Below are 27,983 nucleotides of genomic sequence, written 5' to 3'. Positions count from 1 at the left end.
TGTTGTAACAGATACAATACCACCCCCCCCACCGCCACAACGAGCAACACCCCCCACCCCGCCCAACTCCTCTTTCAATCTCCTGGTAGCCACAGCCCAGTACTCACAATACTTTCAATTTACTGCCTGGGATTTAAAAAGAGGAGAGAAAATGCTGGTGAGGCACTGCCTTCTTCAGGCTGGCTGCACACAGAAACATAAACACCCTCTGTGAGCACGTGCACGAACACACACGCGCACACACACACACACACACACACAATGTACAGGCCTTTGCATGGAGCGCAGCTGCACTGTAGATTTGCTGCAGGACACATAGATAAAGGAACAGGGTGGGTGACAGACTTCACTAATCCCTCCCCAATACACACACACACACACACAAAAAGAATCTTGTGCCTATGTTTTCAGATGGGTCACCACTGACAGTCTCTCCGTGCCTGTCCCATTTTGTAGCTCTCTACATAGAAATATGCCCCCTCAGCTAAAACACTAGTCATCAGCTAAAATGCATGTCATCCTAGCTGATAAGCACTTAATGAACTCAAAACAACAATGAAAAGTAAAATGAAAATATGAGGATCTGATCCACGAAAAAGGTCACGCAGCGGGACAAACTCTGTCAATACAGCGGGTTCTCATAAACTCTCCAACTGCAGAATCCAATATAACTCAGCAAATGTCATTAAAGTCATAAAAGAAAAAGAAAAGTATGGGAAAGAAAAATCCATATTTTAAAAGGGCACATGAATAATTAAGCCGCGGCAAAATGCAAGGTTTTATCTCTTGTGTGATCTGGAAACGGTACAATTTAACGCCGTCTCCCCAGAACAACCCCCCTTATCATGCCCACCTGCTGTGAATGCTAATGGGCCGGGGACGGTGCTCCTGTCCGTCACTCCCACGCCGGCGTGGCCACCCCTCTCCACTCTAATTCCCTGTAATGAGGCAGCGGAGCGCCGGCTTGATGGGTGCAGCAGGAGTCACTGGCAGCAGACTTGCTCTATAAAGTGTTTTCTAGGCCAGCGAGACACAGATTTGAAAACTGACGTGTTGCTACATCTACACACACACACACACACACACACACACAAAGTGCCAGAGAAAGGTTGTTGAGCTATGTGAAGAATGTGTGTGTATGTGTGTGTGTGTTTTTAATGAGCTATTTAATAAGGTGATGATGATCATGATTACAGTGTTTTTGGACACTTATGGACACTTCTCATCATGGCAATAAATAAATATATAAACACACGCGCTACAAACGGGCACTAATGCGCTCATTATCGGCGGAGCGCCGTGGCCAAATCTCTACCTTCACACGCCGCAGCCAGGAGGAGAGTGACATCAGAAAGCGCTTAATATGATGTGCATTAGTGCCGCAGACGCCGCGGCGGCATACTCTACCACTAATCAGTACTGACGGAGCGGTTAGTTAAAAGGAATTATCTGCGCGCTGGAGAAATAAATAAAGAAGGAAGCTGCGACATTGTACGTGACCGCAACAGATGGGAACCTATTAAGGATTCTCAAGTTAAAAAAAAAAAAAAAACATGAGACATTTAAAAAGTTTCGCTGTCTGCTGAGTTTCGTGGAGATCGTCGCTGGTTTTGACAGACTGTTCCTTGCCCCACACAGTCAACCGGGGAAAACATGGATCTGCAAACCTAGCAAATGGGTTTTTTCATCTCCTCTTAACTGTTTAAATATGGAAACAGTCATCCTTGTTTAAAAGGTCCTGTCGGTGCATCCAGAAAACCAGTCTATACATTTAAACCACTGCATTAATAATATCTAGTTGTCGTCGCCGGAGTCCCCTGGGAATGTGGATGAGACACAGGGACAGGAGGCCGAGGCACTGAAGGACTGGGGCGAGAAACAGGAGGTGGCACAGACTGCAGACTGGGATGCATGGAACGTGGCAGAGATGGTGGAAGTAACGCATGGGGGCATGGCCGCCCGCCTTTTATGTCTCCTGGTGAGCCCATCCTTTTCCGCTTCCTGCTGGCCTTCGCCTCAGTTGTCTTGATTTCCCCTGGTGGCCTGGCGGAAATTGCCAAAAATTCATGTTTTTTCTTTTGCAAAATACCAAAAAATAAATATTTTTTTAAATATATAAAAAACAATCTACTATTTATTATTGACAGTCATCCACATTTGCGCTTGAATATGTGAAGCAGACTTTTGAGTGCACAAAGCACATTTTTATATCACAGCAAATGTGTTCCTTATTTTTTAAATAAATATATTCTATAAACTGCAGTGGGCTGGTGCCCAGTGTCCCAGGATGGGCTCTGACAGCCGCAACCTAAGTGGTTATGAAAAAGTGAGTGAATGTGAGACATTCTATACGCTGCCTTGTAAAAACTGAAGCATTACTATGTTTGAAAAGCAATTGTATATCATTGTTACATGTATTGTGTTACTTTGCAATCCTGTTAATGAATACCAAAAAGGAGCTGTCTATGGTGCTGACCCATGGAGGACTGAAGAGGGTTAGGCTTAATTGGAATAAGGGTGATTAGTCTTTTGGCAGTCATACAGTAAACTAACCTTTTTTCCCCATTTACCAAAAATTGGTTTGTTTGCACAAAGTAGCCTCTGGAAAAACTTGAAGTGTGTATAGCATATGATATTTCTGTCTCTGGGGCAAATGCGTCAAATATTTTGAAAATTGCAACATTGATCGGATGGTGGTGGAAGAGGTGTGGGTCAGGGAGCACTAGAATTTCTTCATGAACATTTCGGCTTGGGCTCCTGAGACTAATATTGAAGCTCCAACCTGAATATCAGAGATGTTCAAAAAACATTGGAAGAGGTAAAACCAAGTATGAAACAAACTGAAGTAGTATTTTGAATCTACTATAGGTACATTCAATGCAGGGGTGTGCATTAGTTCCTGTTTTGTATTACGTAATTGCAGGGAATCGCAATCCTGCTGACAGGATCCGATGCTGACAGTAAGATTAACAAAAAGTTGAGCATTTTCCTCATAGTCCAATAATTTAAATATACTTGCACTTCATTAGTAACAAGTTTGTAATATGTGTTTAATTATGAAAGAATACGAAATAGAATCATTTTTTTATAGGTGCCCCAATTCACACACACGCCAGCGTATATTAACCCCGGGCCAATCTTCGCTAGTGGTGGACATCATCAATGTGTGTGTGGAGATGCCAGCAGGGTGTCCGCAAGTCGCATCGTCAAAATAGCACAGTGACCGTCTGACCCATAATTCCATGGGGCGTCGGAAAATCATTTCGGAAACACATTAAAGTGATACCTAAGAGGACTTTTACGAAGTGAGTGATGTGGCAGGAGTATAATGTGCTGGATCTGATTTACTGGCGGTAAATATCCATTATTCATTCATATTTATGAAACATGATAATCTGGTCCTCCGTGCTGGTCAAATGATGAGTTAGCAGACCACCAGCTGAGGGATATAGAAAGATAGAAAGAGAGAGAGAGAGAGAGAACAGACGCCGGCAATAGGATTTTGGACTTAAAATCCCAAAACATGTATATGAGGCAAGGGTCAAAGGTTACATTTTTATATGGTTACTGCGGGCGATAGTAAAAACGCCTCTTTTCTGGGAATTCTGCGAGTGTCCATCTCCCCCCTCGGGAGGATCAGATACTCTCGTCTATCTCATGCTACCATCTCCAACAGGAAGTCATGGCAGGGGGAGGGAGCCGGGGGAGGGGAGATTTATGTCTGGTCCAGCAGCGGCAACAGTCTCCAAGCATTGTGCCTGATCTCATTTTGGATTAATGTTTGTGATTTCAAAATGAAACTCTGATCTGCTTGTCTCCTTCTATCAAATATACGGGCATGCGCACACACGCATGCGCAGACACACACACACACACACACAAACACACAAATAAATTTCACATCCAGAGAGGTAAATCAAACTTGTTTCTCTGTAACTTTCTTATAAGACATGCACAGATACATACACACACACACACACACACACACACACTTGGCCCATATCCTGCAACAGATGCTTTCTAAATTTGCTAAAAATGAGGAGTTACAATTTCCATATAAGTCAAATACACATACAGAAGGTTAGCAAAGCTGGCACAGCACCAACACAACTCACACAAACACACACACACACACACATATCACATCATGAAGATTCATGCACGCAGCAAAATGGTATGCAAATAGAAGTAAATACAAAAGTCAAGCGTAGGTCAGCTATGAATATTTGCCCAGCGCCAGCAGTGCGGCGATTTTCTGAGCGCGGCTGTCTGCGTGCCGTGATTCAGCCTGCCCTGTTTTGGCCCAGGGCTCTGCACAAACGCTGGTGTGATATCATGTGAAGGTCATTGACGCGGAGACGGGGCTTGGAACGCAGCTGGGGGGGGGGGTCAGCAATGGTTTACATCACAATGGCTGAGGTAACCGCACACCGTCAATGATGGAGAATTCGTGGAACGTGGTTATGAAAGTTTAAGAGACTTGAACTGCCAAGGCCTGTAACATTGTTCCTGATGCATCATCTCACAGCTCAGTGGTCAGTTGGTTCCTACCACTGACGAACATCCTGATCATTGTGTGGTTGTAATTGGCTTGGCGATGCAGTAAGATACCATTCCACCTCATTTACCTTGTTTACCAAAACATGACAAGGGTCCGCTGCCTAACTGATTGATGACAGAATGACATTCATAGTGACATCAGAGGGTAATTTCTGTCTGTTAAATGAATCACGGTGATAAGTTAGACTGTACGTCATGCACAGGCGCAATGTGTGACAAAATTAAAATCTATATTGCAGATGTTATTTTAGGCCATATCATCCAGGTTTAATTATCATTTGAGTGTTAATATGCACCACTGTGGGGGGTGAAGCCTCCTGTAAGATAATTAGTTAACCTCCAAGAGAGGTTAATGGCTGCACTTTAAAAGCCTGTGGTTACAGAGCGAAAATAAATATTAACCAACAACCGGTTCAGCAGTAAAATGCACACTTTGCACACACCCATGACTTGCTGACAAAAATTTTTGAAACCTTTTGATATGATTTTTTTTCTTTTTTTAACTCAGCAATCAATACCTGCCTCTCTCTTTCATCCCCTCTCACTGTTCCTCATCTTTCATTGTGTCTTTATGGACCTGTTCTCTCTTTCATCCTTCATTCCGCCACTCCGCCCTCTACCCCCCCACAGCCTAATTTCTCCCCTATGCACTGATTCCTGACCAATCGCTCTAGCTCTCTTGTTCTCCATACTCATCAGTTAGCTGCGTGCCTGAAAGGTCTGTGTGGTCGAGTGTGTGTGTGTGTATGTGTGTGTGTGCGTGTGCTGATTCAGAAGTGGTTTTCTGAAGGGTTCTGTCCTGCTGCTCCTGGCCCCATTTGGAGTTTTGATGTCTGTCTTTGATATGGGAGCTAAAAGCCTGCCCTTCAAAATTCATCTCACTTAAAACACTTAAAACACCCTCTCCGCCCCTCCCTCCCCTCTCGTACCCTCTCTCCTTCGCTCTTTTTCAACATCTGAGCCATCGCCACGGAGACGGCCGAAAGTTCGCCAGCACACTTTCCGTCGGAGCGGCGGAGATAAACGCGGCGCAGACCCAGACACACCCGCAGCCGCGCTGACACGTCTATTTTAACCTGACATCTACCGTGCTTCTATGCAGGAGAAAAGCAGAAGTGTCTGAGGGCTCTTCATCTCATCTGAACTGCGGCCTGAACGAGGCGAGCCGCCAATCAGCATCAAGGAGTTGCATTCACGTCTACTGCGACCGTCAATAATACAAGCTGAGTGTGCGTTATAATCACACCCACAACGACACTCATTCACACGTGCATATAATATATATCATACACACACACAGTCCCATAAAGGTCTCCAACATACATGTGCAGTCAAACACAGAGAAGCTCGCAGACACGCAATGTTTCTCAAACACACACACACACACACACATAAAGATGACATCACATGCACGTTGAGACTAACACAGAAAAATGCACGAAAACAACCAGAAATCACAATCGCAGATATAGACACCCAACACATGTGTTAGTAGTCTAGCATGTAACACACCTGTCTATGAACCAGATGACACAGGTTCAAACCCCACTTAATATCATTGTGTCCCTGAGCAAGACACTTAACCAGGAGTGTCTCCAGGGGGACTGTCCCTGTAACTACATGTTAGAAGTCTCTCTGGATAAGGGCGTCTGATAAATGTAAACAAATACACACGCACACACAAACACACACACTATGCATCTAATGAATGCACTCGAAGAAAGACACTGGCTCTTTATCTTTACACACACAGTCATATCTATATAAATACATACTTACACAAGCACAAGAAAAATCTGCTATATTCTTTCTCACACACACACACACACACACACACACACACAATTCTCCTATATTCCCCTCCATGCTGCCTCTGAATCACACCTCTGTGACAGCTGTTGAAATGACCCCAGACAGACAGAAGCTGAGTGATGGTGCCAGCCTGTCCCCGTCCCAAAATAATGATGTCACCCTCCATCCAGGATCACCAGGGAACACGTCCTACCTGCAGCACAGGCTTCAGAAAGCTCTCCACTTGAAAACCCAGGGGGGGGAAAAATCCCAATTACTGGTTTTTATTTATTCATTTTCAAAACCATGTCTCTGTTACCAATGCGGTGGCTTGGTTAGGTGCAGTGATCAAAGTTCGTCGGTGATGGTTTTGGACACAAGAGGAGCCATGGGCTTGGGTGTCATTAGCATAGCCGTGTGTCTTTAATCTTCCCCAACAGTGAACATCAAAGCTCCCCAATCGCTCTACCCCCTCAGTAAGGTGCCACCGTCGCCAGGAGCGATGCCACTCGGCTCCCCCGTTTACCCATTTATTCGACTCTTCATTTATTTATTCATCTATTCATTTATTTATTTATTCCTCCATCCATCTTTACAGCCAGAGCACTAGAGGCAGATCGCTGATGATTAGAGAAGTAGAGAGAAAAAGAAGGTGGAAAGTGAGAAAAGAGAGAGATAGCACACAGAGAGTAATACATTATATATGATACCCCCAAAACCTAGAGGCGACATCAAACACATACCACCAGTCGAGAACTAAGAGATTCACCAGCACATTCAAACTCTCCTATGAAAATGAACACACACACACATGCACACGCCCCCCGGACTCACAGGGCCACCGTGAGTGTGTGAACACATCTGTGTGATTGGCCGCTGTTCAGACGCAGTCACATTTTGGCCACTCACATTTAAAAACACACACTGGAGTTTATCCTGATTCTACTGCAGCCACTACATAAACACATGCTCAGATCCTGTAAAAAAAAAAAAAAATATATATATATATATATATAATAATAACGCACACACACACACTCCCAGCATGAGGTAGCGTAACATGCATTGCTCGGTCATTATAAGATCATTACAGTTAAGATGCCCTCGCTGTACTCACAGCCCCTCGCCATGTAATCCACACCACCGCTCGCATAAAACACGCGTGAGATTGTTTTCATTATGGGCGGGGGGGGGGTCAGTCTACTGTATCTTGTACCTTGTTTGTTCCTAAAGGCTTTTGTCGTGTTGTCGTGCAGTTGACCGTTACTGTATTCATGGCTGCCGTAGCATGTAATGACCCTCTGCTTCAATGGTGGTATTAAGAGATTATGGCGGCATGGGGACAATATCACGCCATTGACTAGTCCCTATCAATACAGCTGTTTGTTGTGCTGCCAGTAATCTATAAGAGGCTTTTGGCTGAGTGTGTTCGCTATAAACATAAATTTATAGTGAGTGCCTGAAGCAGTTCCAGGTGAATTATAACTATTATACGGTGGCGAGTCACCAAGCTGTGCATGCACAGCGTGCATATATATTTGTGAGGACATACCAGGACATTTAAAAAAATGTCAATTATAAATGTGTAACTACAATACATTTCAAAACTCTAAATGTAACCTGAACAGTTTTTATAATATAAAAATGTTGCTAGTTGTTATCTATGTTGGGACATTCCCTTTGTGAGATAAGTTGGTACTTATTAAATATGAGAAAGACACAGACACACAGAATGGCCTCACAAAAATACACAAAAAAGGAAACTGCACTGTACATAGCTCTATTTATGTTTAGGGTCTGCAGAACTTGAGTTGTGTCTCAGTTTGATCTGAATCCTTTACACAGTGTTCACATTAAACCTCATCATTGTGAAGCACCACACAACAAAATGTGTCCTCTGCATTGAACACATCACCCTCGGTGAGCAGTTCGAACCCGCAACCTCCCACTTATGAGTCCGCTTCCTTAACCACCAGGCCACCACTGTGCCAACGTGTTTCACAGCATGGAAATGCTGGAAAAAAATATTAAAGTTACTGAGCTACTAAGAAAACCTGAGTTATTTGCACTTTTTAAAAAAATAATTTTTAATGTTAGAGTCTTTAGGGTGTCAAAATCTCTGTCACTTCATATCTCTTTCCCACACTGTCATAGTTTTTAAATGTCAATTGTGCAACAATTAGCTTCTAATTGATTGACAGATAAAAATTACACTATCACTTCACATATATGAAGTGTCATATTGATCTGCTATTAATCTCAAATCCAGAACTGTGAGTCCAAACTCATCCCCTGAAGGAATAAAATAATGGGTCATCAGAAAGCAGAAAAAAAAAAAACAAGAGAGGAGAAGAAAGAAAAAGAAATGGTGGAGAGTGGGGATCACTACACCCTGTCAGGCCAACAGCCACTTCAAAGACACTTTCCCCTGACCAGCGGGAAAGCAGTGCACCACCACCGCATTTCAGCCTCCCAGAATCCTTCGGCTGACATTAAAATAAGCTGCAGTGTCTTGTTTGATCTTGTTTCTGGGCTTATAGTGTAAGAAGTGCAGCACTGGGTATATTTTTACCCTTACAGTTCTGGCACTTCTAATAAAACGGACCACATAACTGCAAAAGTCAGACATGACATCTGACAGTCTTATGTGGAGAGACTTTTATTCAATAATTACAAGTACAGTACAAGTACAGGGAGCAGCATGGGTTTAGTTTTTAACTAAGTTCCCAAGTCTTCAGTAGTAGAACTACTTACACCCAGTTAATTGGCTACCAGGCCACCCTGCCACCATACGAATCACAGTGGCATGTGGGCTGCGTTTCCCTGGAGCTATATGCTTGAGTCACGACGTCCAAACTCTCCAGTTTCGAGTGTCCTGCATTGATTTCTCCTGTATTGTCTCAATAAATCCGAGTTCGTATTTTACCACTTTTCTTCTGATGAAAAAGAGAAGAGGTACATGCTGATTTAATAAATAAAAATGACATCAGGCGTTAGGATTTTTACATGTTGGCTCTTGCTGATGGGTGCACAACTTTGTGCCTTGGATTTTGCGATGCTCATTGCTGTTTATCTTGGATGAGTTGGACCCAGAAACGGGGAAATCCATCATAATAGCAGACAAGCAAGCAGCAATGTCTTGTTTGCATTTGTTTATTTCTCTACATCCAGAAGACATAGGTGCTGAGACATTGTCCAACATGCCCCCAACTCCATGTTATGTAGCACCTGGAAAACAGTCAAGTGAGTGGGATGCAAGTAGCAAGTGTTTTAATTAAAGTGAATCCAAGCAGACAACACCCACTTATAAAGTCCCATCATTGGTCAGCAAAATCAACAACAAAAGAAAGATGCAGAACGTGTCAGGTCTGCCCACTTACTTGTGATGTATACATTTTGCAGACAATCCGACGGGTGATTCAGTGACAACAATAAAATGCGACTTTTAGCACTTGTTTTTGAAAATAAAATAGAACGCCCTCGCACCTTACCGACTGCGACATTTACTTCTATTCATCTATATTTATGAATTCTCATTAGTCCGTGGTAGGCTGGAAAATGTCAAAAGTTGTCCATGGTCCACAGAATGACAAACACATTTTGGCAAACAATCCCAAAGTCAGATTTTGTAGTCCACAGTACCATTGTGCCATTGAAATTAGTAGGAAAATGGAAGTTCTCGTGAGGCTGAAACAAACTTCCGGTGTTTCACTTTCAAACCAAATCACTTCTCCTTCACAGAAGAATGTTCACCTGCCACCGCCCTTAATGACTCCGTCCGGCGGTTCAGCACAGCGCGGTTCGATCCAGCTGGTCTCAGCTGAATATGTTGCTTGTGGATAGACGAACGCCCGTGCCGAGAGGGAGTCGTCTTTTCTTTCTGTTACTTTATCGGAATAATTACTGTTATTAAATTATTCACTCCAGTATCACAGCTTTGTACAGCGGAGTCTAACACCGTACCTGCCTTTCTGCTGGTGTGTGTGTGTGTGTAAGTGTTGAAATGAGAGCATGGTAATGAGGAAATCATAATTAAATTGAATTAAACAGTGTGGTAGGTATGTGAATGTAAAATTGATTTTTATACTGAAAACAGACTGTTGTACCCTCTCCCTCTCTTACACACACACACACGCACACACACACACAAGCAAGACCAAAAAAGGTTTCACTCCACAGGAACCCTTCTCCCTCAGCGCTCTGAGGCAAAGATCTGAGCTGATTTAAAATTCTAATCTGTATTCCATTAAAACGTGCAGCCATGAATCGTACTGAACAGACAATCCCTCTCCAGCCAACGTGTGACCCAGACTCACTGCAAATTAATGAAGGGCTCATATCAACGCTTGCCACAATGCAGCCTTTAAAAAGTAGGGCATAGTATGTACAGTGCTCATGTTAAAATACATTAATATAAATTATTAATGGGGTGAAATAATGAGCCTGGACTATATCTGCTCTGTGCTTTGTGCATGTGTGTGTGCGAGAAAGAGAGAACAACATTGAAACTATTTGAATAACATCATTAGTATTCAAACATTCCAATATTTCCCAATGTGTTACCCTTTCAAAAGCAACTTTCATTAATAATTTATTTTAAATAATATGTATAAACTGCTTATTGAAATATCCAGGCAGAGAATTTTCTGCTTTAAAAATCTAGTAGACTGACAAACAAATTAAGTAAAGCTTGGATGATATATTAAAATATTCATATACCAGACTTACTCTTCACTAGTGTGTATGGGTGTAGCAGGAAGGGACATTTCAAATGTTGCTGTTTATTAGAATTAGCCTTCACATTTTCAAGTACAGGCAGAACTTGCTAATAAATATTCATTTATGAAAGTAGCCAGCAAAGTTTCTCTTTCATCAATATTAGTAGACTCAGACAAGCGAATTAAACCAAGATCAGTTCAGATTCTCAAATATTCAGATACCAAACACAGCTAACTCTTCTGTGTATGTGTGTGTTAGTGCACTCAACGCTACTGGGTGTTCTCCACTTCTCCATCTCCAGGCTGTCTCTAGGCATCCTTCAACATGAAACGCAGCTCACTCTGTACACAATATAGATTAGGCCCAGGCCTTGTATTGCACTTAGTTCATAAATCTAAGGCTACATTTCTCTTTACTGTTAGTTAAAATCCTTGTTCAACAGTCGTAATTGCACATTTTTACACCTATGGTAAATATTTATTACCTTGGGTCATAACAAAGCTAAAGAAATAGGTCTCTCTGAGTGTGTGTGTGTGTGTGTGTGTGTGTGTTTTGAGGCCAGTAACTTTAGTCCCTCAGGAGACCTGAAATGCAGAATTAATATCACACCAACATCCGGTTACCATGGCAAAGTGAAACTTCTCTCTCTCCCCTCATCTCCGCCTCATGACAGCACTAATCAAACCTAATCCGTCAGCCACCCTGCACAGGAGTGACGACGGAGGAGAGCGTCACTCTCGGCCTTTTCTTCTGAGTGTTAAACAAAGACAGAGGAGTGCATCATTCTTTCCACAAGAATCCTTATCTTCCCTGCACTCATCCCCGGCTTTTCTCCCGGGAGAGATAGACTCTAATTAAGATGGCCCTCGGTGATGGCTGCGAGATTGTCTTTAGTGTAAATGACACCCTTGGCTCTATGCTCATCTACACACATCCACTCCCCCTTACTCTCTCTCGCCAAGGCCCACACACGCACACACACTCAAACATGGTCAACTGGGAAAAATGTTTCTTCTTTTTGGCCCCGTCCATCCCTTCTGTACGAATGTGCAATCAGCCATTAGAATCCATAATGGGTGTTGCTGTACTGGGGACCAGTAGAACAGTTCTGCAGCCTTTACATCCAAACTTTTTTATGGTTTACTAACTAAATCTGGGTCACATGACCTTAAACACACAGATATGTAAGTGAAAGTGAAGTGATTGTCATTGTGTCCTTTGCTTTCAACCCATCACCCTTGGTGAGCTGTGGGCAGCCATGACAGGCACCCGGGGAGCAGTGTGTGGGGACGGTGCTTTGCTCAGTGGCACCTCAATGGCACTTTGGCAGGTTCGGGATTCGAATCAGCAACCTGCTGATTACAGGGCCGCTTCCTTACCTATCTTGTCCAAGAACTATCTATGTTCCAGTCCTACACTTTTTAAAACTGGGTGTCTCTCCACCCTGGGTGTCTATGAACTCCACTAAGCAAGCACATGGATAATATCCTGTCGTAATTACAGACCTGGACTGCTCTCTGGCAGTGATTCCCAGAGGCTCATTACATTTGGTGTGTGTGTGTGTGTGTGTGTGTGTGTGTGTGTGTGTAATAGATATTGGTTGCGATGCATAACCTTCCAAATTTGACTACACCTTTGGGCCAATTGTATAGTGGCAATTATGCCACGGCACAATTCACTGAATCCACTGTGCCAAATGAAGCGCTCAATCTTCCGCTCATAAGGCTCCGCCTACCCACAAGCGATTGGCACTATGGCCGAGGGAACATTGCCAGTTACAGATCTGGTCCCATAATACAATATTCAGCAGGTCCATTATCAATGTGTTATTACATTATAAATTACATAGCAACGTGGTATTACTTCATAAATTATGTAATGAGCTGGTTGTTACAGAGTCTGCCTGCGGAGATGTAATTACACAAAACAGCAGCAGTAAGTGCGGAGGAGGTCAACCATGTCTTCTCATTCAAACCACCTCAGGTGGATCCGTACCTTGTTTTATTTGTGGCCTTAAAATTTACAGTCTTAAACATGGAACAATGGCTACCTGGAGGGCAATTGCAAAAATACACAAAAACACAAAAACCATGCTAATGAATGGACATACATTTCCCATAAACTGGTGCTTGTCATTTCAAGAATATTCTAATGTTTGCTCAAAAGATCCTGCCAGTAGGTGTAGCAGACCGGGACTAAAATGATATTTAGCCATGTACTGCTTTGTGTCATTTAGTGTGGGTCTCTACTGTGGGTCTCAAACTGTGTGTCTCTACTGTGGTAAGGGAGCCACCTCATCTGTTTGGTTCGTTTGTGAAAAAAATGGAAGACAAACCATAAAGATCTTTGCTCTTCTAGAATATCAAGGCTGGGCACATCTGGTGCCACAGCTGGCACCCCGGAGCTTGACAGCAGGGCTCTAACCATGGACGGTGTGACTGATTAGGCATCCATGGTTGGAGCCCTGCTATACAGAACTTTTGGCAGCAGCCAAATGCTGCTGCGTTACTGTGGACACGTGAGCGTTACCTGAGTGCTAGTTTGGCCCTCATGCCACATGCCTGCGGGTTTTTTTTTGTTTGTTTCCTTAATTCTGTCTTTTTATTATAAATCATTGTTTCCAATATGTCCTCTGTGATTCCTTCCCCAGTCAGCATGTGGTTATGACATAAATTAAGCTGAAAACCATGCAGGATGTCATAGGGATGATTGATGTATTCTGGGGTGATTTTGGGGTGATTTAAAGGTGTACCAAAAACATACTCCCCACCCTAGGCATCTTGGGATGCTATTACATGAAAGCCACAAGAACAATGTCTTTTCTACCTGCAATTGGACTTCTTAATAAAGCCCAGGATACTGCAGCACACATCACAGGCTCTTGTTCATTTTACCTTTTCTATTCTGCTCACATTATAAATATGTGTACACGTTGTAATCTGTTTATTTCATTGTTTATTTATGATTATATTACATTTATTCTGTCAAATTTCTGCTTTTTATTCTCCGTCGCTGCTCGCCTTTTTTCGGACTATAAATGCCTCACGCAGACTTCGCTTCTGTTCTTGACAAATTTTTCAGATTTGCCCCCATCTCTTCCTGTTTGGCCCTGATGTTGCTAAAGTCCTCATCCCGTAGTGTCCTTCTCACTTCCGGGTTGTAGGTTCCTCATCACATTTCCCTCCCTAGGGCGCTGTGGCACAGATAGGGATCATCACCTTGTAACAAGTGTCAGGTGTGGCCAGTTTAATTGTTTCCCCTATTTAAGCTTGCATGATCTGAAGATCATCAGAGCTGTTCTCCTTCATGAACCCTGAGGTGTCCCCATGTCTGGTTTGTGTTGATTGTTTGTTATATGTACCATTTTGATCATTTTACATTATTGTTTCCCTGTACCTCAAAAAAAAACATTTTCATTCAACTCCTCGGTGTCCATCGCTCCTCTGCACTTCCTCCTGCATGAGAGCGAGGGAAGCTGTGCATAGTGAGGAGATATATTTCCCTGAGGTTCTCCTTAAGCGCCTGTCATGACCAAGAACCTGCCAGTTGACAACAAGCCCCTCAAAAACACTTTTCTTCTTTTGGCTCTAATGATGAATATAAGTGTCAGCAGGCCATCAGCGTAACACTACTCTCCACTACACACACACACACACACACTGTTCACACTTACCTCCCTCTCTCTCACACACACAAGCTTGTTTGTGATGTCTTGGCTCTCTCCAGAGTGTGTGTTCCATCATTATCTTTCACCTTGTCACAGGGCAAGCAGAGAACAGCCTTCTGAGAGCACCTCTGCTCCAAGAGAGGATCTCACCTTCCCCCACCAGCCTCCGTTCATTTGTTCTCTGCTTACTTTATCTTGCGCTCTCTCTTTTCCCATCTCCGGCTCACTATCCTCCAATCAATTTTTATTTTCCTGCTTTGATGATGCCCCATTCCATCGTGCTCCTCACTGTCTTCTTCCTCTGTTCTTCTTTCTATAGGATCAGAAATATTCTTTTTCTGTATGATTGAACTGCAGGAATTTCTACATCTGCAAATAGAGCTATGCTTATAGCCATGACATATCTCACTTTGCTTTAAATCACTGGTTGCATTATTCCCTTATGATCCATAACTGCAATTTATTAGGAAAATACCAATGAAGCCCGTAATGTCCAATTTCACAATGGGCCAGTGGTGGCCTAGCAGGTAAGGTGCCACTGAGGTGCCACTGAGCAAAGCACCGTCCCCACACACTGCTCCCAGGGCGCCTGTCATGGCTGTCCACTGCTCACCAAGGGTGATGGTTAAATGCAGATGAAGCATTTTGTTGTGTCACCGTGTCCTGTGCTTGCTGTGCATCACAATGACAATCATTTCACCTTCACTTCAGCCCACAGTACTTTTGATGAAACTTGCATTTTTATAACATGCTTAGAAAAAGATGTTATAATATAAAAAATGGCAAATGGAATTTGTGGCTGATCTGACACAAGCCACCAGTTACTTGATTTGTATAATTGTCAAATTAAGAGCAGTAGCGTGTGCATAGCTCCAGTCATTAACCTACCCGAGCAGAAAAGGCGCCTGTCGGTGATGCTCTTCACCCATGATGTCAAATTAAAAAGTGCAGGAAATTAGATATTCGCAGCCAGGAGGAGAAGTGTTAGTTAACAGTGTTCTAAGTGAGGGAAACAGTGGGCTGTGGAAGGGAGAAAAAGAGATGAACGACCTCCCCCTGCCCCCCCTCCCTCCCTCCATAGCTCCTTCTACTAGTGAGCTAATCCCGATGTGTTCCTTTCATGCATTGCTGCGGCATGTATTCGCAGCAGCGAGGTAACGTGACCTCTTCGTTGACACCTCCAGACCCCAAGCACTGTGAATACCTTCCTGTGCCATATGCGTGTCAAAGGGTTTATAGACGGAGGGAGGGGAGAGAAGGTGTGAGTAACGGTGAAAGAAAGATAGCAAGAGAAAATAAGGGACACCTATCGATAGATGATTTATTGCTCCGGCTCCGTTTCGCGCACTGCGGGTATATCCCTGTATGTGCTGTCAGTCACAGACCCACCCATGTCACTCAAGTGTCACGCTTATTCCACTCGTATTATGCTCCACGGCTGCATCTATTTCTTCAATTAAGATAAAAACTGTGATCGCAGGGTGCGACTGATCCTACACCCCGTCCTACCCTAGATCTGAGATTACTGTAGCCTCACATGAATATAAGCATGCTTCATATCCACACGAAGATGACTGTTTTAATATGGATTCATCATCTTGTAAATGTTCTAAGATATAAGGCAAATTGTGTTAATTGTGGGTCCATCGCTTGCCGTTGCTTGTGGCAGAATGCTAAAAAATGCTGGACTTTTAGAGCAGCAGCCATTCAAATACACTTTCCGAAACGTGTCGGCCAGTCAGTCAGTTTCATTGCAGGTTAAGTTGGCTATGGTGTCGCGCACAACAAACAATGATTGCCACTTCGCGACAGACATGCCCACCCTCAACCGTGAGGGTGTAGTTGACAATGTTAATTTATTTCAACACATTAAATATTCTAAAGTAACACGCTGGAGAATTAAATGAGCATACCTGAATTATCCACTCATCACATGATGTTCAATTGTACCACAAAAATGGCCTAAATTTTTATTACTGTCCCTATATCAGGTGGCAGTCACATAAGTCTCAAAGTTACAAGACAGGCAAAATATCTATTCCTTTTTATTCAGTTAGGTTAAATTATTTTATGTTATTCTGTTATCCTAACAATAGTAATGTTCTGTTTTATGCAAGGCTAACCTCTGATTCCCATCCAATCAGAACAATATTCCCCATCTTTGTGCACAATCTTTGTGAATGAACAAGGTATGAAATTCACATTTTATGACTGTGTAAATAAAATAGTGCTGTTTAGTCCACTGGCTATGAATTGCAAGCCTGTTTTGATGAAAAGTTTTTTTTTTTTCTTGGTATTTATTCATTTCACTCTCCCTTCATTCTGGGTCCATTTAGAGTGACAAGGACTGGTCGGAGGTCACTGGTGAGAGCCTCTGCACTGGTGAGTGCAGGCACTGCATAATCGCCACTGTTCTTCATTTAGACTGAAGTGAGACATGAATCGAGATCAAAATATTTATTCAATTAATCATGCAACGCTAAAAGCCCGCTGATAAATACTTCAGAAATGCTAATCAGGCTCCTTTAGAATGTCCGCAGTAACTCTGGTTTTGATGGCGTATAAATCCCCCGGGCTTCATTCTTCACGCAACAAAAACAAGAAAAGTGTTCACTGACTGAAACATATGACAATGACACACACACACACACACACACACACACACACAGACCACGCTGCTGACATTCAGGTTCAGCTCTACCCTTCGCGCTTGGATACAGCACATCATTCACCCTCCCGCTACCAGCACCCTGTCTGTCAGAGTGCTCTCCTCGCGGTCACTCTCGCTCTCGCCTCGCCTCAATCTCTCTTCTCCCACCTCTCTTTGTCACGCCATCACTGTTCCTGCCCGTCTCTCACCAGCCCCCCTCCTTCTCTCAGCCTTCACAAGGCACGGGCTGCCTTCTTCCCTTCGCTGTGCAACGCGCTTTATTTGCATGACATTTAAAGAGCTAAACAGGTTATCTGCAGCAAACTGACACAAGCGAATTAATAGGCGTAGTAAATACAGCCTGTGATCATGGGGTGAGTAGAAAATTTGTAATTAGCTAACATTCTCATTAAAACTCCTCCGTACATTATCTGGGAACCATTTCATTTCAATATTCCGGGGGATAAGCGGTGATGTGCTGCCAGGAAATATGATAAATGAGATTAAGTAATCACAAAACTATCTTTGGGGCACATTCATTAGCTCTGTCTTCAGAATGCAAGTCATTATTACTGCCATTACTGCCCTGGCCATCTTGATGGACTTCCTGGCTTAACATTTTAGGGTAAAGCCAGGATTTAAATTAATCCCTGGTATGCCTTATTAGAGGTATTAAGAGAGAGGAATGTGATGCATTGGAACAGATTAGACAAGAACAGCATTAATACGGTTTATTTATTTGACTGCTTATGTAGACAAATAATAACTGCTTTCAATAATCCAATAAAAAGCAAAAAATGTATAGATTAAAATATGTTTACGCCTTTAGTACTTGCAGTAGAGAATTAATCTGCAGCCGCGGGCTCTCAGGGATCATTGTAACGTCATCTGTGTTCTAGATGTTGTGTTTAACGTCTAGAAAACAAGGCGCGTCAACCAAACCGCTACAGCGGTAAAAGGCTGAATACGTCTCTGACTCGTCATTTGCATTTCTGAGGGGCACAAAGCCCAGAAAGTGAAGCGGCTCAGGTTCCTCCCCAGAGAAAACTTAACTGGCAAGATCAGCGGGGTTCTGCATATACAGCTCCTCACGCAAACAGCGCTGTTTACCATGAACAGAATAGCAAAAGAGAAAATAAAACGTCATTATCGGAGCTTTTTATAACCCAACAGTCGACACCAGGCTGACTTGTGTGGTTGTGCTCCGGCACTCGCTCTTCCAAAAGCCTCTGCATTAAAGCCAAAGGAAAATCTGACCCTACAACTTGTGCATACTTGGTTGCCCTGAGACCAACATTTTTCACGACTTTTAATCCCTGCAGCTCTTTAGGGTATAAACAATGTTCTCAAGAATAGCCCGGTGTTAGGCTTGCTCTAAAAATACAGCTCCATTTTGGTCTCACAGCACTAAGGGATTGCCTTCCATTTGGTCTTAGAATCTGCCATGTGTCTGCTAAGATAAGCTAAGATTTGATGTGCCATCGTCTCGGATTTGTACAGAATCCATGTTATTGGAGCCCGCATCTCTCACCGTTTAAGCCATGAATTTAATTTTACTTTACAGGTGGTGATGCGTTCTCTCTGCCATCTCTGGTGGAGGATCCCAAAGGAACACAACTTGCGTCAATGCTGTAAAGCAGGTTCATGTAACCTTTCATTTCATGTGTTATATGTGTATCCACTTTGTGCACTTTGGGTTGAATTACATTTGTGACATATAGAAGACACCCTTATCCAGAGTGACTTATAATCAGTAGTTATAGGGACAGTCCCCAACAATCAGGGTTAAGTGTCTTGTTCAGGGACACTTAAGTGGGGTTTGAACCTGTGACTTCTGATCTTCTGGTTTATAAGGAAGTCTGTTACACACTTGGCTACTACAACTCCTACTGTCTGAATTGTTTCAATGGACATAAAGCAATGCAGGTACTCTACACCATCAAAGAGACGCCTACAGACATGTCCTCTAATGGATTGAAATACACATGAGTAAGCATCAAGCTCTGTGGTGAAAATCAGCTAATAGTAACCAGTCAAGGGTGGTAACGGCATACTGAACAACAAACTCAGATGTCCAACCTCCACTCTTACCAGAGGTAAGCTGCTGTTTTCTGTGCCTTTCCCTCCTCTTAACTAGAACACTCCTTATTGCCTAGTCCGGAATTGTCAGTATTGTACAAGGCTAGACCATTTGATTCACAGCAGGCTGGCAGAGATGCAGGTTTTAGTTTTGGATCTTTGATTCATTGATTACCAAATTGTCTTTACAATTCTTCTCTGTAAACAATAAATTAACTTCAGATTATGTGACCTGCAGAGTGTGTGAGTTAAAGGTGCTTGAGCTGATGCAAAACATCATCTTGCTGCTGATGAATACTGCATATCATATCAGCCATTTGAATGGCGTTGTTGTGTGAAAATAAAACGAATACAGTGCAGACCACCCAGGCCCCATGAATACATCACTCAGCTGATTCTGAGCTCCATGCATACCATGAATTAATTAACAATGTTCCAGATGTCACATTTCATTCCTTCTGGTGGTTTTACAGAAGGATGCGTTTGGTGAAAAAAAATAATGTCACCACGCCTATTTACAGCAAAGTTCCTGTTTTCTCAATCCCTCATTTATCAAGTTTATCAATGTTCATTAACTAAAATCACAATTACAAAAGTGGTGCTATGTAATTTTCAAAAATTTTCTAACACAACGGCACAAAAAATACCACTGACCCATTATTGGGACCCTTCTTCTGTGCCCAATAATCTCACAGTGTTATTAATTATGTGCAATTTGCAAGACGACTGTCATTTTCAAGGTGGACATATTGGCAATTTTTGAATAATGGCTACCAATTTTTGATTGAATTCTATAAAGACAGTAATTTTCTTCTGGATAAAAAGGAAAACACTTTTCTGCCCATCATTCTGACATGCAGTGACAGGGCAGATGAGTCATTGGGCCACTTAAAAATTCACTCAATTCTCAAGAAGCAATCTGTTTAGCCCTCAACCTGTTTGCACCAGTGGCACATATGTCCAATTACCATTCGTGTGAGTTACATTTAAATAATTTTTTTAAAAAGGCCAGTCTGCATAACAAAAAATGGCATCATAGAAAACCGAAAATAACATTTAAAAAAGTTCTATTAAGCAGAAAGCTTCAGGGCAGTGATAATATTACAAATTCCACTGTGTCCCAGACATACCCTTCCATTTGATCCAGCTGGTCTGAGTCAAGAAGCTCATCCTCAGGCCATTAAACATGGTTCACTAAGAACCTTCGTCCCTGACAAGCAGCCAGGACAAAGATGGGGATGTTTGCAGAGTTTCTCCCAAACTCTCTAGTCAGGAAGAAGAACCCAGTTGTCCAGCGTCTAGGTCAGGTCTCCTGCTAGTCGCAGGAGCTTTCCGTGTGCACACGACTCACAGACTCAATGCTTAAACCGCAACAGTAATTACTTGAGCTCCACTAAACTCCAAAAAAATATTATGCATGACCCAACTTCCACTAGACACTTACATTAATCCATGTATGTGCTCCTGGCCCCAGTTCCCCAAAAAGTAAGATCATCCTAACAGAAGGGGAAATGAGTATGATGTACGAACTACCATGCTTTTGGGATAATGGGCGCTGATCTTAAATTAGAAGTGAAAATATGACAGATTCAGGTGAGCGTTTTTAGCAGGCTATATTCCCAGACATGTACTGGAGGCAGAGGCTTATTTCCACAATCTTAATCTACACAGTAGTGAACTACAGTAAATCCATCTTTACATAATTAACATTTACACAAAATGTATTTATTATGATAGTGGGGTCCATTATAGTCTGCCAAAAAACAACAACTTGAGTTTAATGCAGTATTTACATTGTACGGAGAGGTTAGTGTTAGTGTGTAAAATTCTCTTTGTATTAATTAAAATAATTTTCATAATAAACCAAAGGATGGCAACTAAGAAAAGGTGACTAAAACTAGAAATGTATATAGAGCATAATTATTGGCCACCAAGAGTCATTCTTTATAGACCATGTGGTTCTGAATTGCATTATGTGCCAAGACCTGACTTGCCCTACATCCTGGCATCTGCCCCCTCAACACACTCAGAAACCAGCTCTTGACTCATTGACTGTGTCGAGGCCTTTAGTGATAATAAATGATAATTAAATTGTCTGATGACTCAAGCACTGCATAAATGTTGAAGAAGTGCTATGTAAGCTATGAAGTGCTATATATATTTGCTCCAGGGCTCCCCCTACAGCTACTGTCATTGTCGTCATTGAACATTAAGCCACCCTCACAGGCTGTTCTGATGTGTTTTCTTTCTTACAAGTTGAAGGATGTCATACAGCCAAGCAAAAATAACCAAGCCAAATGACAAGGCAGATCAATACTACTGTATTTTACCCAGGATGACAGCATATTTTTTATTTATAATGACAACATATTTGACAATGAATCAAAAAGAGAACTGACAAAGTTTGGATGAAAAACTGTAATTGTGTTTTCAGTTTGTGCAGGGAGCGACAGACCACACCCCTTGGGTAGGGTTGTGTTGACTGACAGTGGAAATTGTATATGTGAGTGGATCGACTGCCTAGATTGTGTTTGACAGCTGATCTTGTTTCCCCGTAAACTGTGCTACAGGTTACTACTCCAGGCCATTCTGATTCGAAGTATACTAGCCATTGTGGGCCAGAGAGCAGCAAAGGATTATGTCTGTTGCAGAAATGGAAAAGTTTGGTAAAAAGTGCACAAGGCTGGCATTTACATAAGATCACATTAAAGACCAACTCAACCATGCTCACCAACATCATTCTTGATGGGAGGAAAACTGTACAAAACCTTTTTCTTTTCTTTACAAAAGCCACGAGTGGTGTTTATTTGAGGCAACACACAAGTCAGCATCTTGCTGGCTGCGTGCGCCAGTGTCCGAAGGCAGCTCTACCTGCGCTGAGGCTGCATGCACTAAGTGGTCACCCGAGACCCAAGAGGTGTTTACCCACAAGCATTTGAGCCGGGCTTAAGAGGACTTAACGCACAACAACTGCAAATAATAAGTGATTCTGAACGCAAACTCTTGATGTCCAAGCCATCCTAGGGTCACGGTGCTGTATGGCAGTAGGAGATTATCAGAGGAACTCATTAAAAGGCGTGTACCTATCTACAATGTACCCTCCGGAACCATTTCTAGTTCTCCTTAATTAAAATAAATTAAACCCAACTGAAGCCTTTTTTGGGAGTATGGGAACAGGATTGTGGCTGAATAAGAGCTGGAATACTTTCCTAACCTTCCTATTGGACCAGGGCGGTTAAAATGTCTGGCAATTTTCCTTTTGGCTAATTGGCACACTATTCAGCCTAAAAAAAAAACCCCAGAATTGAGTTTTTTCTTTTTTTTTGTTGCCTGGCATTATCACAAAACCCCTGACTCTCTACAGGACGACAGAAGAAATGAGATGCAATTGTGTCTTTTGTGGCTAAGAGAGCTTTTTGCAAAATCCCCTTCAGTCCTGCCTAATTGTGATCCTGGCGATCTCACCTCAGGAGTTCAGCGCGGCGCACTTTTCCATTTCATTATTCTCACCATTCTCTCACCGACCTAATGAAGCCCAGAGGCAAGTTCGGAAACTGTGTCATTTGCTGAAGCAGAGCCAAAACATTCACACAAAGATGATCTTCATGACTGACCCCGGGCCACGCCAGTCTCAGTCATCCGTTGTGTTTGTGACTTATTCAGAATATAAGTGCACATCACAGAACAAAGATGAGGAACAAACTGCGTAGCGTGGGAGGAGGAAGCCAAACCCTGGTGGGCAGGGCCGATTCGAGGGCTGCTGGTAAAGGTGTGTGTGTGTGTGTGTGTGTGTGTGAGAGATGCATGGTGGAATATGAGTGGGAAGCTGGAAAATGATTACCTTCTGTACGAGCGCGACTACAATCCCTTTAAGCAGAGGCTTTCTAAGCGGCGCGATTCAAAATGAGTGAAAAAATGTAGAGTCCATTTCAATCCCAAGCGCACGGCTTGATCGCCAAGGCTCGGCATGGAAAACTATTTAGTTGAGGGATTGGAGCGCCTCTCCATATCCCAGCAGGCACCGGTCCGATGATGTCTCCCAACCGTGGCAGTTGGGACCGGCAGAAGACACTCCAGATAGACATTTAGCTGATTAAAAGAAAAGAAGAAAAAACTGACCTTGACAAGTCAGAGCGCATTCTCATAATAATGGTTCCATAAAACCACACTGAATTACGTCCAATAATGTAATACCCTGCTGCAGAACTAATGTCACCGGGTGTAGGGAATGTGTCTCTAAGGGCCCAAAAAAAAAAAAAAACTATGGCAACCAAGTTGGCTTCATACTCCGACAAACACGGCCAACCGCCGTGTCTTCATTTTATGAGAGGTAGCACTGAGCAGAGTTATATAAAACCGCATAAGCCCATTTCCTGTAGCACTATTCCAGCACGCTGTGCCTCTACCTGCATAAATGTCACTACCCGTTTACTGAAGAGCCCACCTGGGCAGTAAGAGAGCCCTCTGACCTTCAGCTCTCCTTAAAATAACACAGTCTGCCCGCCACCACTACGATTGAGCAACAATGTGGATTGTGCGCTCGCCCAGTGCGCTGGTAATTAGAAAGCCATTTGACTGACACATCTGGGGTGGGCAGCGGAAGCTGATGACTAAATAACGTTCAGTGAAAAATCCCATTTCTACACACTCACGGTGTCCAAAAAAGGGACATCCACATCTCCATATACTGTCCACTTAAGGGTAAAGGTGGGTGTTGAATAGTAATACTGGAATGTTACTAAGACTAATGTGAAATGTTTGGCAGAGAGAAATTTCAGCGGCTGAGGCCTCGTTTTCCTTGATGTGACGTGAAGTGACCAGCATCTGCTGACCGGGTGACAGCAACTGCTCTCGTGCAATACCACGAGACGTCAACACTTCCAGAATGCCTCTCAGCCAATCGTGGGCCAAGGTCATGACGAGCTGTGGCATAATTAATCTCTCGGCCTTCCTCATTAGCGGGCAAGCGGGGTAAAACGCGGCGCCCATTTGCACCACTCATCCAGACTTCAAATGAGTTCCTGGCTAATGCTAACTTCCAGTTAAAGTGAATTTAACACACACACACACACACGTATCAGATGTAAAACCAGTCCGGACACAGGCCAGCCGTGCCTCATGACCTCGGTCACCCCGGCACACTCTCCCCCACATGACAGATAAACCTTTTCATTTGGACCGGCTGGCGTTTCTGGGAATACGCAGCAGGAGCGCACTGGCCTTGAGGCTGTAGAGAGGCTTTATGTGACGGTACAATGACATCTAAATGGCACAGAGGGCTCTTATTGTTACCAAGTGGCCACTAATGCGCAAAGAGATGGCGGGCTGCATGTCATGAGATTGCCACTGCTGGCTTATAAAGGACAGGGCAGAAGTCTCCAGAACAGGGTCGCAGCTGGAAATCGACCAAAAAGCCAATTCACATAAACTTTTAAAAACCCGCATGATGAGCGTGAGACAGAACGAGAACATCTCATGGGCAGAACGGCAGAAAGAATTTCTTGTTATTTTGTTTTTTTACACCATATGGTCTCTTTAAGCTCATAATATTTTTTTTTTTTTTTGGAAAACTGGCCAAAAGTAATTTCAGAAGACAATAATACTGGCCTTGCCGGGTAGCATTTCCCCAAATTCTGACATTTTATGTCGCTGCCATGAATGTGCAATTGTCCTCCTAACCAGAGAGAAACAAAATGAACGACATCTACAGCAAATTGGGTCTCTTCACCCATCAGTGTTCCCTGAGATCAGCACCACAGACAGTTCCCGGTTATCACACAGTAATAACCGTGCAAGCGGCCGGAGGAAAAGCAACCTGTCAAATGAAAAGCCAACGAACCCCATGCATGCACCAGACGTCCTGGCAAAAGGCATGCGACGTGCAGAGCTCAGCCATAAACTGTGATTGCGGGCAGAAAACACACACACACACACACACACACACACACACACACAGCGTGCAGAGCGGCCCTGAGCTCGCTTTCTGGGCGCAGCAGAGATTACAGCCGAGGCAGGACTTCTGTCTTTATGAGTCACTTGGAAGCTACCAGGTTACGGGGGGTTATGCCGACCACAAAATTAATTTCTTTTATCATCACGTCAGAAAAAGAAACTTGTACTCAAATCTAGTCCTACCGAGCTGTTATTATAATATGTATGAGACAGTTATGTCGAGAAATTGCTGTTTTGTTGTAATGTTTCATTTTCTCATAGACATCACCAGACCTATTTAGCAGACCTTAACTTACGCACAGGTGACCTGCTTTTTGGAGGGGGAAAAAAACCCACAAATGATCATCCAGCTTGGTAATTACATCGCACAGTTTACACCTCCAGTCCAACCCCACAGTTCTGCCATTCTAATTAGCCTAACCCACCTCTGCTAATTTGTGCATTAAATGTAAAAAATGAATTAAAAAAAAAAAATACTCCGCAGCTGATCAAACGCAAAGTCAGGACCCCGTTTCATTTCGCAGTTTTCCCTGGTGGCGTGTTTTCCCCCTTACAGTTCATCTGTGATATGAGAACAAATTAAATAAAATAAAAAAAACAGGTGGGTTTCCTGCACCTGCCTGTTTAAAACCCGGCTCGAGTGTAAAGTTTGAGTGTTAAACTCTTTTCTGCTGAACTGGGAACAGTGATTACTGCCTGGGGTTCATTATGGGGCTGTGGCGCGCTCCCTATAATAAACGCTCCGATCCGGTCGGCGCGGCTCGGTTCTGAACTGTAACGAGAGGAGGACGGGGGGTCGGATGATGTATCGTGGACCGGTGTGTGTGTGTGTGTTTGTGTGTGTAGAATTTTTTTAAGCGGCCGTCCTCCCACCTCTTCCGCCCCGGCTGCGCTACGGATCCCCTCCGGTGCACCAGGCGGTGGAGACGCGCCGAGTCGGGCGAGGGGGCATCGCGGGAGACGACACATGACGGCGCCCAGCCTTACCTCGGCATGCCTCGGGCACACGAACTTCCATTCCAGGGCTTCGCTCGGTGGGCGAGGAGCGGCTATTTACATCCCCGTGTATCCGCCGGCTTGAGACGGAGGCCGGTGCGGTGCGGCGCGGCGCGGCGACGCGGCCGGAGCCGCTGCGGGTCTCGCTGGCGGTAGGCAGGGGCGGGACGGAGGACGTCTGCGCTGCCCGCCGCGGTCGCTTCCGTTCACGGGCTCCTTCCCCAGTCGGCTGGACTCGCGGTGCGCCGAGCGCTCGGCGGCGTCGCGGCGGAACGTACCATGTGCGCGCGCGAGGAAAGGGGTGTGTCTCCGAGGCGCGCGACCGGGGGTCGGCGTGGCACCGCTCGGTGCACACACACCGTTCGTATTCAATACGTTCGATCAGACATGAACACGCATACAATAAATGCCGCATTCACGTTCATTTGCTTCCTCTTGCGCGTAACTTGTAAAATTGGGGGTAACCAAGACAGACATGCAGTAGAGCAAAATCCGAGATACTGTTATAAAGGCTAAATCAGCAATATTTAGTCTGTCTGGTAACTATACCCTCCAGCAAGGTGCTTAATTAGCTCGTCCACCTTTATTTACCAGGCCATTCCCACAGATCTACTGGAGCCCTCCTTCTGATGGTGGCTGCTTTTAAGCCCTTCACCATGAGCATTTCTGGTTTGGCTCCAAAGCTATGAAAGGCACTCCTACAAAGCACCGGTGCTTTAAACATCCATGACTCTTCAACAAAAAACTAAAAAAAAACTTGTGTGTATTTTATTTTCAGTAATGCTCAGCTTTACTGTGCTTGTAATTGACTGATATTATTTTTAATGCCACAGTTCCATTGCTCCAACTTGCCTTGTCATCGAAGCAGTTGTTACAGTAAAGGTGAAGCTGCGTCACGCCTCTGACCCACTTTAGCACAGCCAGGAATGCCTCGCCCACGTCTATAACTGCTGCGAAATTTAAGCACCATTAAATCAGAATAAGCAATAGCCCAATAGCATGTTTGGCTCATTTCAAATGTTCAAGTGACAATCTCAGTCCTGTTCTATATTTATCTCTACACTTTTTCTGTGTTCTTACATCAGCGTGGAAAGAACTATAAACTCGAGCAAAGCTAAATATCAATTCAAGGTTTCAAGAACCATTGCCTTGCTGGGAGTGTAAGCTGTATAGGAGGCTATGGTAGCAGTTTTATTACTAAACATTTCACAAGATCATTAGAAACCACCGGAGAATCCCCTGACTGTCCTGCATCATGTGCCAAAACTAGATAAATAAGGAACCCACTGCAACTTGATTACCTCCTGCAGTTTACCACCTCAGATGTGATGGAGATGGGTTTTTTTTTCCTTTCATCATCAAGTTGTTTTGACTAATTTCCAGCTATAATAGCCTAATAAAGGATGATGCACCCCAGCACGGGAAATGTAATGCCTGCACATAAACACAAATTAGACTACATAAACCATAGTAATGGCCTAATATTGCACTCTAGTTGAATCATTGGCAAGCCAACGAAGCGTTCTCCGAGCAATGCAAGACATTACACCCGCAATGCCGGTGTCAGAG

General features: G+C 43.6%; 1 protein-coding gene across 2 annotated transcripts in view; it reads right to left on the bottom strand.

Annotated features, from left to right (window-relative positions):
* Positions 1-26,658, bottom strand: part of tenm1 (teneurin transmembrane protein 1) — a 165,048-nt gene extending 138,390 nt beyond the window's left edge. For both annotated transcript variants that reach the window (XM_028982715.1, XM_028982716.1), the window contains exon 1: positions 26,406-26,658. The gene's annotated coding sequence lies outside the window, so the exon portion shown is untranslated. The remainder of the gene's footprint in view (positions 1-26,405) is intronic.
* Positions 26,659-27,983: the final 1,325 nt, after the last annotated feature.

Source organism: Denticeps clupeoides, chromosome 6, assembly GCF_900700375.1.
Source record: "Denticeps clupeoides chromosome 6, fDenClu1.1, whole genome shotgun sequence".
In the NCBI taxonomy this organism is placed as follows: Eukaryota; Metazoa; Chordata; class Actinopteri; order Clupeiformes; family Denticipitidae; genus Denticeps; species Denticeps clupeoides.
Note: the sequence above shows the minus strand (reverse complement) of the source record. Positions and strands in the feature narration are given on the sequence as shown.